Source organism: Sebastes umbrosus, chromosome 8 (assembly GCF_015220745.1).
Source record: "Sebastes umbrosus isolate fSebUmb1 chromosome 8, fSebUmb1.pri, whole genome shotgun sequence".
Taxonomy (NCBI): domain Eukaryota; kingdom Metazoa; phylum Chordata; class Actinopteri; order Perciformes; family Sebastidae; genus Sebastes; species Sebastes umbrosus.
The window spans coordinates 32,096,601-32,106,536 of NC_051276.1; the positions used below are offsets into that span (position 1 = coordinate 32,096,601).

At 35.1% G+C, this 9,936-nt stretch overlaps 1 long non-coding RNA gene across 1 annotated transcript; it reads left to right on the forward strand.

Annotated features, from left to right (window-relative positions):
* The first annotated feature begins 2,624 nt into the window (after positions 1-2,624).
* On the forward strand, positions 2,625-9,292 carry LOC119493174. The gene is made up of 2 exons (XR_005207921.1): positions 2,625-2,804; positions 9,104-9,292. It is a non-coding gene; the product is annotated as an uncharacterized LOC119493174 (long non-coding RNA).
* Positions 9,293-9,936: the final 644 nt, after the last annotated feature.

A 9,936-nucleotide genomic window follows, 5' to 3' on the forward strand; every position in this document is an offset into this window, starting at 1 on the left:
CAGTCAGTCTAAGTCGAACCAACAAAAAGCAGTTGCCAGTGTCACCGCCGGTGTGTACCAAATAAGAACCAGGCTCTATCGAATGCATCAGTGTCATGTGTCAGCGGGCAGGAAAGGACGCCAGGGGTCGAGTGTCTCCTGGAGATTCAAACTGCTAAACCAAAATTAAAGAGGAGAAATCCTGTCGCGTATGACATCGTCTTTCTGTAGAATGTTTTGATTCTCTGAACTCAACAAAGCAGCCTGGATGATGAAAAAACATGTAGATATTTGCTGCTGAAAAACTGTTTACTTTTTATTGTTATTTTTTGTTTTATTGTGACACTGGCTACCTACTTTTTGAGCTCTGTTACTTTCTAAAAAGACGTACCTGAAAGGATCAAAGTTAAGATGGGTATACAGGGGGAAAAGACTGTACAAGTTCTTTTCTTAGGACTGTTAAACTACAGTTTAAGGTCTAAAGCATGTTGTATTTATAATGGCTATATGTCGTGCCTGTTTTATTATTATTATTATTATTATTATTATTATTTTCCTAAATTTAAAAACAAAAATATTATATGCTTTTTATTTGACTACATTGCTTTGCATTATGTCTTAGTAAAGCCATGTCACATGTCTGTTTTCACTCTAATGTAAACTATCAGATATCACAATAAATTTTCAATGGCATTAAGTTGTGGAACGAGTGAAGTCGTCATTCTTTCTTTTTTTTTTATCAAATTTGAGCAATACAGCAGTGAATCAATTATTATTATCTCTTTTATTCTATTTTATTTTATTAAAAAAATATATATTTTAATACAATCTGCTTATTTTGTGTAGTTTCATAATTGTTTTATTTATTTGTATTGTTATTTTTATTTCCTTGTTTTTTATTTATCTTTTATTATCTAAAATACACATCTTTTATTGCTTTCTTATTCAATGAACTTTTATATTGGTTGTTTTGGTGTTCATTGTTCTCTAAATCCATTTTTATATTTTTGTCAATCGTCGTTCCAGCACTTTGAATTGCATTTGACTTGTTTGAAAGGTGCTTTATAAATAAAGTTTGATCGATTGATTGATTGAAAGGTAATCAATCAAACACTTTAAATAAAAGACTGGTCAGTACGATTTAACAAAAATATGACGGATCACAAAAAGCACATTAAGTCACTCAACATCACTATAATGGATGCAGATGAATAAACATACATCTACACATACATACGTTATGTATATACATGACATCAGCTCACACACAACCTACGCTAAAGATAAAAACATGCAACTAAAAAACTCACAGAAACAAGACCAGAGGGAGATTCATGAATAATATAAAGTTAAATTTGAGAGCTAAATAAATAAGTAGATAAAACACAGAAGAAAAAAGGACAGGGGATTCTTAAGTCAAGAGGGACTGAAATGTTTTTTATTGAGGGACTGCTTTGCACAGGAAACTGAACTATAAATATTTATCTATTCTACCTTATATTTCATGTTCAGAGGAATCTTATTTTGAAAGCGGTCCCTTGACCTCTGACCTCCAGATGTGTGAATGAAAATGGGTTCTCTGGGTACCCACGAGTCTCCCCTTTACAGACATGCCCACTTTATGATAATCACATGTAGTTTGGGGCAAGTCATAGTGAAGTCAGCACACTGACACACTGACAGCTGTTGTTGCCTGTTGGGCTGCAGTTTGCCATGTTATGATTTGAGCATATTGTTTTATGCTAAATGCAGTACCTGTGAGGGTTTCTGGACAATATGTGTCATTGTTTTGTGTTGTTAATTGATTTAAAATAATAAATATATACATACATTTGCATAAAGCAGCATATTTGCCCACTCCCATGTTGATAAGAGTATTAAATACTTGACAAATCTCCCTTTTAGGTACATTTTGAACAGATAAAAAACAATTTGATTAATTTGCGATTAAGCAAGATTAAATATTTCAATCAATTGACAGTCCTATTATAAATACAGATAATGTTTTGACTCAGAACTGTCAGCTAATTTGTGACCAATCTCTCTTTTTGGACAGTTAATTTAAGTCAAAACTTACCACAACTTTTAGTTAAAGTTTTAGTTTTAATAACTCAATAAGTCAATTAGGGTACATTTTGAACAAATAGAAAATGTGTGATTAATTTGAAATTAAATGCGATTAACTATGGACAATCAATCATGGATTAAATATTGTAATCGATTGACAGCCATAATGATAAATAATTTAACAGTAAGAAATATATAGCTTTATATGTATATACGTTTTCCATCAAGGTCAAGGAAAAGGTTTTAGGAAAGGACATTATTTTTTGACTTTTCGACCTCAGACATTGTTTTTGTACTTCTAGTTCAGGCTGTGATGTGATTGGTCAGATGTTTTGGGAGCCCCTCCTCTCTCACTCAGGTGTGCTGATTGCTCAGCTGTTGAAAACAGGAACAGAAAGACTTGAATTCAACTTTATCAGTTTTAAATAAAGAGCCTACTCCTCTGGGTTTATTACCTACGCCAATAAAAGTCAAGCCACTACGAGCACATTTGGCTGGAAGTCACCAGATAACACGGTCACTCATTAAACCGAAACACCTGTGCAGGTATGAACAGAAACCTGAGGAGCAGGAGTGCCAACTAATGATGACATTATGTGGCCCCTCGTTACCCTTCACATGACAAGCTGTAGGCCTGCTGGTGGAAGACTCTTCTCAACTGGCATCAGGGCATCAGATCAGACTGAACTCTCCTTTCAAAGACGCTCCTTTCAGTGTTCAACATCAAGTCCTGTCGTCTCCTGCTGCAATCATCAACAGTAAGATCATTTACAGTTTTTAATGTTATTGTTTATTGGGTATAGTTTTGGTGTACAATTGGATTTTATGCTGATGTTGTTGCCAGCTGTGAGTGTGAATATGTGGCCGCTGTGCCAGGCTGCTGTGTTAAAGTGTATTATTTTTAACATTAATGCAGGTTCTTTATCCAAATGCATGATTAATGATGCTGTGTGAATATGTGGCCGCTGTGCCAGACTATTCTATGATGTAAATGTTTGTCTTGTTGGATCAGAACCAGCTTGACTGGCCGTGGTAGGCCTACACATAGAGGCTTCCAGGAATTTGGTTATTTTACTCTTATTGTACATACAGAAATAGAAATGCAGCTAAAACAAGGTGAACAAAGCTGAACAAGAGTAAAGAAAGAAGATAAATATAAAGAGAACAACAGCATACAATATGGCGTCACTTTAAACAAAGCATGGATATGTCAAAGCGATCAAGGTTTATTTAGTCATTATTCTTTTACAAGATAACGATGCTACAGAGAAAAATAAATGATACCATCAGTCACCTGCTGACTGCTCTGCTTTATGGTGTTATGGTGGAATGTGTCCAAGTGCTGTACTTAAGTACAATTTTGAGGTACTTGTACTTAACTTAGTTATTAATTAATTAGCATACTATACTGAATTCTATAACATACTATACTATGACTTATTTTTTATAATATTTTTCAACATACTATACTATGATTTATTTATAATATTTTCGATATACTATACTATAACTTTTTTATAACACTTTTCGACATACTATACAATGAATTTCTTTTTATGACATACTATACAATGACTTTCTTATGGCATACCATACTATAACTTTTTTTATAATATTTTTTGACATATTATACTATGACTTTTTTATATTTTCAACATACTATACTAACTTTTTCATAATATTTTTCGACATACTATACTATGACTTGTTTATAATATTTTTCTATATACTATACTATGACCTTTTTATAATATTTTTTTATATACTATGCTATGACTTTTTATAATATTTTTTGACATATTATACTATGACTTTTTTTATAATATTTTTTGATATACTATTATATTACTTTTTTAAAATATTTTTCAACATACTATACTATGACTTTATTATGTCATACCATATTATCACTTTTTTATGACCTACTATCTGTAGTGGCACTTTAAATCTGATGATGATATGATTTCACAGAGAGCGAGTGTGTCCTTTTGGAGTTTTATTGCGATACATAAAATTCACATTTGCAAATGCTGACGTCCCAGCTGGCTGGCAGCAGAGAGGTACTGAATGAAGTTCACATAAGGATACTTATACATATTTCACCCTCGGCAGGTGTCCTTAAACAAACGTGTCTCGACTGCAGATTAATGACCTCATGTCTAGAGTCTCTCTTCCTGCCTCCCTCGGTTGGGAATTAACAGTTGAAGGCTGAACTCCACATCAAGTTCATGTTCAACTATCTGCATTACCAGATAACACTAAGTGACACAATATGTTCCTGAACCTAAATGTGATGTATAATACGATGAAGCATCTATAACTGTAAATGCATTATGAAGCTCTGTGATCATCAATAGAATGAAGTCATTATAGCTGAACCATTATGCGACCTGCTGCTGCTGCACAGTTAATTAGACATGAATCATTTGATAAAGTACAGACTGTACACTTGTTGTATGGACTGGAGTTGCTATGGCAGTACATACTTAGATAATTCCCCTCTGCACAGTGCCTTCCACCCGTCTCCTTACTTGTGATTCTGATGCCCACACAGCCTCGTGTTTTGATGTCCTTGAGGTGCCTGGCTTGTCTTCAAGCAGAAAGCAGCCTGTCAGCCTCTAATTTATCTCACACTCCCCGCCTTGTTCTTAAAGCTGCAACATTTTCACATGAATTTAATAAAGCAACAGCATATTTTATTTTCTTATCAGTCAATGTTCTTGAATGCATAATTGGTTCATAGAATAGTTTTTTTTCTGTTTTGCATGCTGAATACTTATCAGGAAAACTCCCTGTGAAACCATATTTACATAATACTTTAATTTACTTCTTTAATGAATATAAATATACCAGTAGAAAATCACTGGCTGGTTTGTTTTGTCCTCAAGTTTATAACAAGCTACGTGCATATTTGTTTGAATTTTACATGGTCTATAGTTGCAAACAACAGCTTTTCCCACAATTTAATTAGGGCTGTCAAAGTTAACGTGATCAAATTTGTTTTAATGCCACTTATTTCTTTAACGCAACTTGTGATTTTTAGGTTCAGTTTTAGGGCTCAGTTTTAAAGCTAGAGTGAAGATACCGGCATCATATGAAACTAAACAACTAAGGAATCCATTGTCGTGAAGGAGGCTAAATAATGCTCCAAACTTGCGCTAAATTTGGGCTTAAATTTCAACCTTTGTATGTTAAAGGGCAGATTTTTTTGAAGGATTTTACATCATTCTGTAGCTTCTACATATACAGTATATGTACATCAGAATAGTTGGTGTATTAATGTTACGTACAGTAACTTAGATGGGCACTGAAGCTAAGGAAGGTACTGCTGTGTTGACGCCACTTTAGTTCGGATCTGAAAGTCACAAAAAAACACAAACTAACTAACCGATCGATGCAGCGGTAGACCAGCAACTCCTGTGTTCTGAGAGGTAAAAATTACTGTTTTTGTGAATGTAGTCTGGTGGCTTTGAAGAGAGAATAGATAGAGGCTTCAGTTCCCCGTCGTAAAGGGCTGTTTGATGGCGAGGTGAAGCGGTGAACATATTCTAAATATAGCGTACACTTAAAGGTACTATATGTAACTTTCAGAGAATCCCTGTTATTAATAACACCAGTGGCTGTAAATATGTGAAAACTAAACTAAAAAACATATATTTGTAAAGAGCCTAAAAGCATGAAAAAAACATTCGGAATATTGTGAAAAATGTCGGGAAATTATTAGTAAAATATGTGGAAAAAAATAGTAAAACAATTTCAAAAAATATGTGAAAATTGTCTGAAAAATATCCCAAAAATAACTTCAATATGTGAAAACTAAACAATATCCTTTTAATAGAAATCAGACTACAAGCTGCAACCAAGAAAGTCTTGGAAGATCTCAGTTTTTAAGTTACATTACAATCTGTTCACACAATGGCAATACAAAGCAACTAATACATGTAAATTGTTACATATAGTACCTTTTAAACTGATATTGATTTTTTTAGGTAGCTAAAATACGTTTTTCTGCAGCTCTCGTCCACAACCACGTAACGTCACCGTCAGACAGCCCTTTCTGACGGTGAACTGAAATCGTTATATCGCTCTCTTCAAAGCCACCAGACTCCATTCACAAAAACAGTAATTTTACGTCGCAGAACACAAGAGTATTTACAACCCCACTTTAAAAAATCCAAACTAACCCTTTCAGTTATTTCCAAATTCAACTGACTCATGCTATAAACTTATTGATTAGCTTACCTCCGTAACCTCCATCACTGCGTTTTGCTAACGCCTGAGTGGGCGTTTCCATTTGAACACCCCGTAAACAACCGCAGATGGACTCACCCTTTAAGTGTAAGTAGTTTAGATTATGTATATATTTATGTATTGATCCTAAATGTTGTAATTTTACTAAATAAGTATTCAGTGTGCAGGCGCCGTTCTGTAGAATTGATATTGTGTTTTTAACAAAATATTCCTCATGCAGGTTAGAGAGGACAGAGCGGTGGATGCTTTTATCCTGAGCACCTCGTGGTACTTTTAGTGCATACATATTTCAGAGCGGCAGGCCCCCAGTGTGAATCACATCTAACCTCTACTTTGTAAGGACCATATCCTGTATGCACAGAGAGAGAGAGAGAGGTTGGGGGTGGGAATAGTTGTTGGTGTTGTTGTGATGGCTGGAGATAGACAGGAAGTAGTGGTGTTGGCTGTTTATGTCGGCGCGTGTTATTCTCACGCTCACAGTCCTCATGTCTCCTGACCTACTTCTCTACGACGCTCGACCACACAGCTCAAGCTCTTTCACAGGGGGGGGTCTCTCTGTTTCTCACTGGGAGAGGAGGGTGGTGTCATGGTTCAGGCGTCCAGTGGTTGTCTTTCCTCTTTTGTTCGCACTCCATCAACACAGACAGGTCTTGTGTGTGAGACAGGAAGGAGACAGATAAGGATAAACAGTGAGTGTTTGGGTGTGAGAGAAACCAGACGAGTGAGAGGGAAACTGAGGGAGGATGAACCTATACTCACCAACTGGCCTCATTTAAAGGATCTATACATAAAGTCTAGTTTGGCTGTTCTCTATTGACAGATGATTTAAAACAGGAGCAGTGGTGGAAGAAGTATTCAGATCATTTACTAAAGTAGAAGTACCACTGCCATACTATACAAATACTCACGTACAAGTAAAAATCCTGCAAGGATTATTCTAAGCATAGTAACTATAACGAAGTACATTTACTCGAGAACAATTTTACGTTACTTGTGCTTTACTTGAGTATTTCCATGTCATGCTACTTTAAACTTCTACTCCATGACATTTTGGAAGCCAATATTGTAATACAGTATATATTATTCTGCACAATATATATACTTTAAAGGTGCAGTGTGTAGAATTTGGCAGCATCTAGCGGTGAAATATTTTTTTTCCTTCAATATTTTATTTAGGAAGTTCAATACAGTAGTTACATAAAGTACATGTTCAGATTTTTCATTACAAAAAATTATGAATTATTATGAATTAATATTATTTTAAAAATTCAATATATATATATATATATATATATATATATATTTCACAGTATAAAAATAATGTACAAATAATATAAATTATACAACAAGATGAGTAAAAACAAACTTTTCAACCAGGAGACAGTTGTTCGTGTCCTGTGTGAAACTAAATAAATAAACTTTATTTGTATAGCACATTTCCAAACATAGTTGCAAAGTGCTTTACATGGCAGCAACCCCAATGTTCAAGAGGTTAGTTTGCCCCTCTATTTTTAAGTACATGTCAGCTGTTGAATAGCCCTTCTCATCTCCAGGCACACAACAGATTGGGTTGGTGTCTCTGGTGTTGATAATGTTGGGTGGTACAAACTTCCTGTGCACAAGTGTTTGATCACTCCCAGAATCAAGTAGGGCCTTGATAGTTGTTCCATTAACTTCAATGTTGATCATTTTACCAGACTGGTCATTCTTAAGCTCAGGTTCAACATGAGGGCGTGGTACACAGCACTTTTGTGTCATTTTAACTGAATTTTTAGGGCACATGGGTTTTGTACGGCCTTCTAGTGCACAGAGATAACAGATTGGCTTTTTACCAGTAGGTTTTAATGGTCTGCTAGCTCAATCTGTTATCTCTGTGGACTAGAAGGCCAAGTTAAAATAGTGCAAATATCAAGATTAAAACAATACAGAATAAAAACCTAAAAACATATGCCAAAATAAAATGTTGAACATAAGACTTAATAAAACAGTGTGTAAAAAGAATAAAAAATAAAACGTAACTAAAAGTAACACTGACTTATTTTTTCACGTACATCTTTAGTCACGTGACTCGTTGGTCTCGTCGGTCCTGTGAGTCAAATGAGTCGCTAGTCAGTGAAGTTAACGTCAACCACAACCGTTTCCTAACCCTAACTAAGTGGTAGTGTTGCCTAAACCTAACTTCTGTGAAAAAGGAAGTTTATTATGAAATGACACTATGCATTTAACATTTATCTTACATTGACACGCCGTCCCTGGTTCGTTCAAATGTAACACAAGAGGGTTTACCCCGTGAGTCGGTCTCTGTTGCCGAGCGGTGGTATTTGATGAGTTGGGAGTGAGAATGTGTTGAACTTTATCATCATATGAACTTTAACTGATTTTGGAAGAAATTGTACTTTTGAGACAAAGAACGTTTGATACTTTACTTTTGTTAATACTTTTACTTAAGTAGTAGGATTTCTAATGCAGGACTTTTACCTGTAACAGTGTTTTACGTTCTTCCACCACTTACTGTACAGCATGTGCATCTACTATATGAGTCATCTAGTATATTTTATGCTTTGATTATACAATAAGGAAACATGAGAGAAACAGCAGATCCACCAGTGAAAAAACATAATTGCAGCTCTCACATTTTGCACCCCATCAGCGTGTGATATTAGCTCTCAGAAGAGGTCAAACCAGTGACCCCCTTTGACTTGTTGCGCCCGCCACTTCATTATCTCCTCTGTCACTTTGTTTTTTTCACCCCCGCCTGCCCGTCCGTCCGTCCGTCCATCCCTTCCTCGCTCGCTCCCCCCTTCAGCTGGAAGTGGTTGCCCTGGGTTGCAGGCCTCGCAGCAGGCTCCCATGACTGGAAGCTTTAATGCTGCTGCTATTTCAAGCCCTGTGATGTCATCTGAAGGAGGGGCCGGGCCCTCATCCCCGGAGCGGTGAGTCAGAGCCAGAGAGGGAGGAGGAGGAGGAGGAGGAGAGGAGGTTCAGTGAGGAAGAGGTATGCAGCATCCAAAACATTAATGGAGGTACAGTGTTTGTCCCCATGTTGTCACCTGGGAGATGGCAAAAGTGCACATGCTGAGGAAAACAGCAACACAAGTGACAACCAGAAGCTACATACTGGTGTAACTTGGCTGATATTGGCCTTTTATCAAGTTTTGGATATATATTATATATGCACCAGTCAGTCAGTAAAGCTGCACTGAAGTGGTATTTTCTTTTCAAGTGTTATTGATTAATCTATATGTTAAGCAATAGTATGTCATATTTTATTATTTTCTGAAATATAGCAATAAATAATGCTTCAAAATATTTATAGTTTGTCGTAAAAAAAAAGAAGAAAAATTGCATTTTTTTTCTAAAGTTTTCTAAAATATTTTTTGAATTTTGTGTAAGATTTTTAAATATTGTTTGGTATATTTTTTTTTTTTTTTTTAAGTACATTTGTGATTGTATATATTTAAAGCATAGTTTTCTTACTGACATTTTTGCATTTCATTGTATATTAATTCTACATTTACACAATTAAAGCATATTCACCCAATTCAATTTTGATTTTTTTATGCTTTAAATTATTTCAAACATTTAAAAATTATATTTGGGATTTTTTAAATATTTTAAATATTTTTTTTAACTATATTT